Raw genomic sequence first — 6,000 nt, 5'->3', positions numbered from 1 at the left:
ACAGCGCGCAACTTTTGAGCAGAATATTTTATTGCAATTAAAAAACAACAACGTTCAGGTAAAAGAGTTTCCCCATTCAATTTTCTCCCGGGAGAAAGTCTGGGGCTGCCTAAGCCTTCCCCCCCCCCCCCACACCTGGGCGTGGTGCTGAGGTGAGAAAGCAATGTTTCTGAGAGAAATAATATTAGTTCTGGGACAAGAAGAGGTTTTCTGTGGTCTTCGAGGGGGGGGGAGAAGAAAAGCTTTTATTCTTTTTCTGGATAATTTGAATTTTGGGACGTGGCGGCGACGGGGATTATTTCTTCTCTTCCTGCTGCGCGGAACGTTATCGGAACTAACGCGGAGGAATCCACTAATCCCCTACATGCGGCTCAACCCAATTTTTGGCGAAGCCCTCTCCGGACTCCGGTCGCGAAAAAACGCGAAGAGGAGGCGGGGAAAGAGGCGGGACCCAGTATTTGAGGGGCGGTGGGGGGTTGATTTGATGCGCGCCGCGGCCAATCCGGAGCTTCCTTCTGCCCTCCTCAACCGCCTCCCTCCCCCAGCGGCGTGAGCGCCCCTCGCGTCAGAGCGATGAGTCGCCTTTCCCGTCACCAATCGCCGTTTGCTGAGGCCGCGAACGAAAGGCGGGGCTTAAGCCAGGCCCGAAGGCGGGGTGGCAGGAGGAGGAATGGGCGGAGAAAGAGGCGTTCGGCGACTAAGCCCCCTCCTTCCTTCCCTCGCTTTCTCCATTCCGCGCCGACGCTGTCTTGGATGGATGGGCGCGCCAGCCAACGGCGGCCGGAGCCCATAAGAGAGGCGGGACAGGGCCGGGTGCGGGCAGCCAATGGCGGGTGCGGAGCGGTGAGGGGCAAGCCAGCGAGAAAGAACGAGGGCGGCAGAGGCGCAGCTCGGGGGCGCGGAGGTTGGTCTCAGGGGCGGCCGCCGGGCACGGGTGGCCGAGCGGGAGCGGCGGGGACGAGAGGCCGCGGAGGGAGGGAGAGAGGGAGTGGGGGCGGCAGAGGCCCCAAAGCCTGCGCTGCGCGTGGGGGTGGCGCCCTCGCTTTGTTGTGGTGGGGGAGGGGCAGGCCTTCCTTGACTGGGGGGGGGAGGGGCGGCAATACAAGCGGCGGGGGGGGGGGAGAAAAACGACCCCGCCTTCCTGCCCCCCCCGGTACGAGTCCGCCTCAGGCATCGGGATGGGCCGGCCGTGGATGCTCGGCCTCTCCTCCCCCCCCCTCCCTCCCCGCCCCCATTCCGGGAGCCTCGCTCCTCCTCGGGCGTCAAGCGCGCGCCCGGGCAGGATCGCCTCCCTCCCTCCTTCCCTCGCGCGGCGCACGCTTTGCAGCCCCTTCGCCGCCACTGCGGGGTTGCTGCGACAGCCTCCCCGGGCTGAGGCGGGGGATTTCTGCGGGGGAAGCAACAGCGGGAACGGCAGCAGCGGCAGCAGCAGCATCTCGGCCGGCCGCTCGAGGGGCTCCGCTTCCCTCCCGAGGCAGGCGAAAAGCAGCAGCAGCAGCAGCAATTTTGGGCTTGCTTGGAGCTGGTCTGCCAAGTCCCACTTCTCCCCCCCCTCCCCCGGGAGTCCCAGCCCGAGTTTCCCTTCATAAAGCGAGGGGCGTCGTCGGGGCGGCCACCGGGAGCCCCTGGAAGGAGGCCGGGTTTGTATCCGGGCGCAGGCATGGCTTTGCAAGAGAGAGGGAGGGAGAGGATTAAAAAAAAAGGATGGAAACCTTGCCTCCATCCTCTCCTTTGCTCTCTCGCAAGCTTCGCGAAATGCTTTCTTCCTTTTGCAAAGGCGGCTGGGTTTAAAGCAGGCGAAGTAGGCGGAGAGCGAAGGGGAGGGTGGTGGGGGAGGTCTGAAGTTGGTAAATTGGTTCGGTATTGTGGTGTTGACTTTGTGCCGTACTCCGGGATTGTTTTTTCTCCATAGAAAAAGGAGGTTCAAAAAAAAAAAAAAAGCACAGGAATCACGGTGAGATGGGAAAGTTTCCCCTTTTAGGTCTTTAAATAGGGGCATGGTTAGAAGGATTGAATCCTACCTAGAAGAAGAAAAAGAAGAAAGGAAATTGCCCAAACTATATATTTTAGAATAGAATACAGCTTTTGTTTTGTTTTTAAATGCTATTTACCCCTTTTCCTGCCTCTATGACTGGTTCCCAACCTTTTTTTGGCCATGCCCCACCTAAGCATCTTTAAAATCCTGATCCCCCTGTGACGTATAATTGTTACTTTACTCAAAAAGTGAACTCTACTCATGCAGAGGAAGCCCCAAAGGCGATTTACTTGGTTTAAACAAGGTTCAAATTGCCCCCATTAAAAATCAAATTTCCCCCCTGTGGGGCCTGGGCACCCCGTTGGGAAGCACTGCTCTATGATAAACCAGCAGTAAGATTAAATGTCTTGAACTTCTGTCTCTCTTTCTCAAATAGTGCTACAAAATATTCTCTGCACAATATTACTTATGGATGAGATATTTGAAGATTGTTTTTTTGGGCAGTTATGGCATGCCAAGAAAGGAATCTGTCCGTTCTTCTTCTTTTTTTTTGGCACCTTTTCCCTTGATGTTGGCCACTCACTGTATTTTTTTTAAAAAAAACCATTAATGGAGAAAATATATTGTCTTTCAGAAAAGCCAGGGTTGTGACAAAAAGAGTACACAATTGCTTCTATTTAGATGAGTGTTAATCAACAGCTGAAATGGGATGCTTGTTTCAGAAATAAGGTGTCACCTCAGTGGTAAGCATTTGGTGTTCTCAATCAATACAAAATTCTGACTACTTATGAGCTAATAACATGCATGGTTTCTGGGAATTGTTGGTGTTCTTGTCAGGATGTTGGCTACAGTTATGTTTCTGTGCTAATATAGTGAATGGGATAAAATTCTCGTAATACAGGAAATGTTGATTCTCCGTTGTAAGAAGTAATGTACTTGGAAATGGCAATTCTGTTGAGCAAATTCAACTTCAGAGTAATTTATGTCCCCCTTTTTCCTTTCTTATACAAGAGCCCAGTTTCCTTATGAAGAAAATGCATTTTGAAAACATGCCTATAAGCACCTGCTGTTATCAAGACTGAACAGTTCTATGTTCACAGGGTGAGCCACAAAACTTCTGTTGGAAAGAATTCTAAATGAGACATGTTCTCCAAAGGGATGAGGTAGAAGCTGTACAATTTGCAGTTATTGAAATGGGGAAGGCAATGTCTAGAAAGTGCTCAGACTTTATTCACTAATTTTATTTACTTGTAAAAATATCCCTTGGTTGACTTTTGAGGCACAGTAGAGAATGAAATCTGATAGCATACCAGTAAATTCTCTCTTCTGACCCACTTCACCCCAAAATTTAGTCAAAATATAAATTTGCAGGACTTTGCAGTCCTTGAAGGTGTGATTGATTACAACAGGGAAGAGGATTGGTCCTCTACTTCCATTGACAGAAGCAGTTTCTTTAGCATTAAAGTACCACAATACATTAAATGCAATCTTACAAACTGTTTGAGAGTCAGTTTTGTTACATTTGATACTGCTTACATACTTTATGAAGTTAGTTGGTCTTTTTAAAGTTAGTTCGACAGAAAGTTTAGTTTAATCAGTGGAGCGACTTGCCTCCAGAAGTTGTGGGTGCTCCATCAGTGGAGGTTTTTAAGAAGAGAATGGACAGTCAATTGTCTGAAATGGTATAGGATTTCCTGCCTGAGCAGGGGGTTGGACTAGAACTTAAAGCTCCCTTCCATTTTTGTTGTTCTGAAAGATAGTTTAACACTTTCAACGTGTAACAAAATTTCTAATGAATATTGACAGCAAAACTCCGGTAATGTCTTGTAGTTTTGTAGCAGCCTTGTAAAATACCTCTTTGCCTAAGAGCTGTTTTAAAGTAACTAATTGAAGACACTTAATAATAGTGTTGATTCTAACATTTCTTGGAATGAAAGCTTGACTTAACTTGATGCAACTCACTAACATGCTTAAAATGGGTTGTATATTCTTTTATGCTCTGTATTATCGATAGCAGCTAATGTAAAACTGGGCTAATAAATTATGAACTTTTTTTCCAAGTTTTACCTTTTTGCAGCTTTCATTGTCTGGAAATGAGGCAGTCAGATTTTGTTTTCCTGTGCAGGTTTGCAAAATCTTTCTTATACCAGTTAAGGATTCAAGAATACTGCCAGTTTTGTATTCTGAAAGGTAGAAGAGGATTTATTTTTTTACAGCATACTGTATGCATCTTTAAATAGCAACATTTTGTGCTTGATCTTGCAGAAATCCTAATAAAATAGTTTGCTGCTGTTCTTATAACATGTAAGGGGAATTGAAACTCTACTTGACTTGCCCAAGGCCACCTATTACTAATATGGTAATTGAGTCTGCATTTCAATGTGTCCCTGTTACTTGTGTATATTAAAACTAAGGCAGTTTGTTAACATTCTGAACACTTAACAGCTACAGTTTAAAAAGTGCAATGAGTTTTAAGATACTGCTTTTTCATCTATAGATGGAAGATTTATTTGCATTTCTAATTGTAGAGCTATGTGCTAAATATTTCTCTGTTATCTATTAAGACAATTCATAGTGTGAAGTGGGTTGTCCCTGTGGGTTAGCCCAAAATTTATGTTGCTAAATGAGAAATTGGTTAAGTGAGCTTTGCTCCATTTTAGGACCTTTCTTGTCACATTTGCTAAGTGAATCACTGCTGTTGTTGTATTAGTAACACGGTTGTTAAGTGAAGCTAGTTTCCCCGTTAGTTGCAAAAGGTGATCACATGACCCCAGGACACTTTCTACAAGGTTTATTTAGTAGATGTTGTAAATAATAGGCTGTTTGCATCTCAGTTTCTCTGAGTAGGATAGGCAAAAGACACAAGATTCCTTTTATAAGGGGAGGGTCTTCCTTTGGTGCTTTTCAAAGCATCCCCCCTTGACATTAATGTTGATGCTCAACAAAAGTAAAATAGAATAAACTCTAGCAGTAAAATAACCCCTTTCCATATTGCTTTTCAGCAGCCAAGAGTAAAGATAGTCAAGAGCCATCGATATTAGTAAGCGTTGATAACTTGTCCCAATTTTAAACTATTGACATTGGCTGCAATTATTGTCAATTGGCAATGAATCCCACAGTCTGAGGTGTTGTATGAATAAGTGTTTCCTTCTCTCACTACATGTATCTAACTTTAAGAAACAGAAGATAACTTCATGTTATCTAAGCAGTGTGTGAATTTATGCACCAGTATGTTTTTCCTTGTTCTCCTTTTGCTCCAAGCTGAATAGCTCTAGTTACTACTCCAGCTGCCTGATTATTTGGTTGCCCACCCCCTTTGGGGGGGGGCATCTTGTTTAGTTTCTATCATAGCCTTAAGGTGCAGTGGCCAGAGCTGTATACAATACTCCAAGTGTGTTCTTGCCATGGATTTGTATAAAGACATTACTGTATTGGCAGTGTGGAATTTGACTTTTTGCAGCTTTTGCACACTAGGTTGATACTTCCATTAAGCTATACATCATGATTCTTAAGTTGCTTTCCTCCAACATACATAATTTTGCATATGCATATTGAAATACATTTTCCCTTTAAATTCATTTACCTGGTCTGAAGTGTTGCTTTTGAAGTTCTTTGCATTCCTATGGAATTCTCAGTAAGCATGCTTTTTCACTACTCAATCCTAACTCCAGAGTTGTTACACATAAGCTCGAACTCATCGGCTCCAACACTGATCCCTGGAGAAACCACTTTGCACATCTAGCCAGAATTAGGATTGCTTATTTGTTCCTGTTCTCTACGTTCTATTTTTAATTAATCGCCATTCCATAAAACTACTGACAATTGAATTTGTTCAGGAAACTTTGATGAATGAATTTTTCAAAGACCTTTTTAAAAAATGGAAGTATGTAATATTTATTGGACCATTTTTTGTCCACATGGTTGTTGATGCTTTTAGGTAATTTTTCAAGATTAGCGAGGTAACACTTATCTTTGTCATACTGATTCCTTTTTTTATAAAGGTTCGTTCTTTGTGTTTGCTTATT

At 44.8% G+C, this 6,000-nt stretch overlaps 1 protein-coding gene across 4 annotated transcripts in view; it reads left to right on the top strand.

Annotated features, from left to right (window-relative positions):
* The first annotated feature begins 796 nt into the window (after positions 1 to 796).
* SMAD2 (SMAD family member 2) overlaps positions 797 to 6,000 on the top strand; it is a 50,963-nt gene continuing 45,759 nt past the window's right edge. For 2 of the 4 annotated variants that reach the window (XM_087715311.1, XM_087715308.1), the window contains exon 1: positions 797 to 904. The gene's annotated coding sequence lies outside the window, so the exon portion shown is untranslated. Of the gene's footprint in view, positions 905 to 1,712; positions 2,719 to 2,986; positions 3,077 to 6,000 lie in introns of those variants that run through there. The other 2 variants (XM_087715309.1, XM_087715310.1) reach the window with 2 other exon arrangements.

Source organism: Thamnophis sirtalis, unplaced genomic scaffold, assembly GCF_051295495.1.
Source record: "Thamnophis sirtalis isolate CommonGarterSnake01/CBP01778 unplaced genomic scaffold, rThaSir2_p1.2 scaffold_5, whole genome shotgun sequence".
Classification (NCBI taxonomy): domain Eukaryota; kingdom Metazoa; phylum Chordata; class Lepidosauria; order Squamata; family Natricidae; genus Thamnophis; species Thamnophis sirtalis.
Note: the sequence above shows the minus strand (reverse complement) of the source record. Positions and strands in the feature narration are given on the sequence as shown.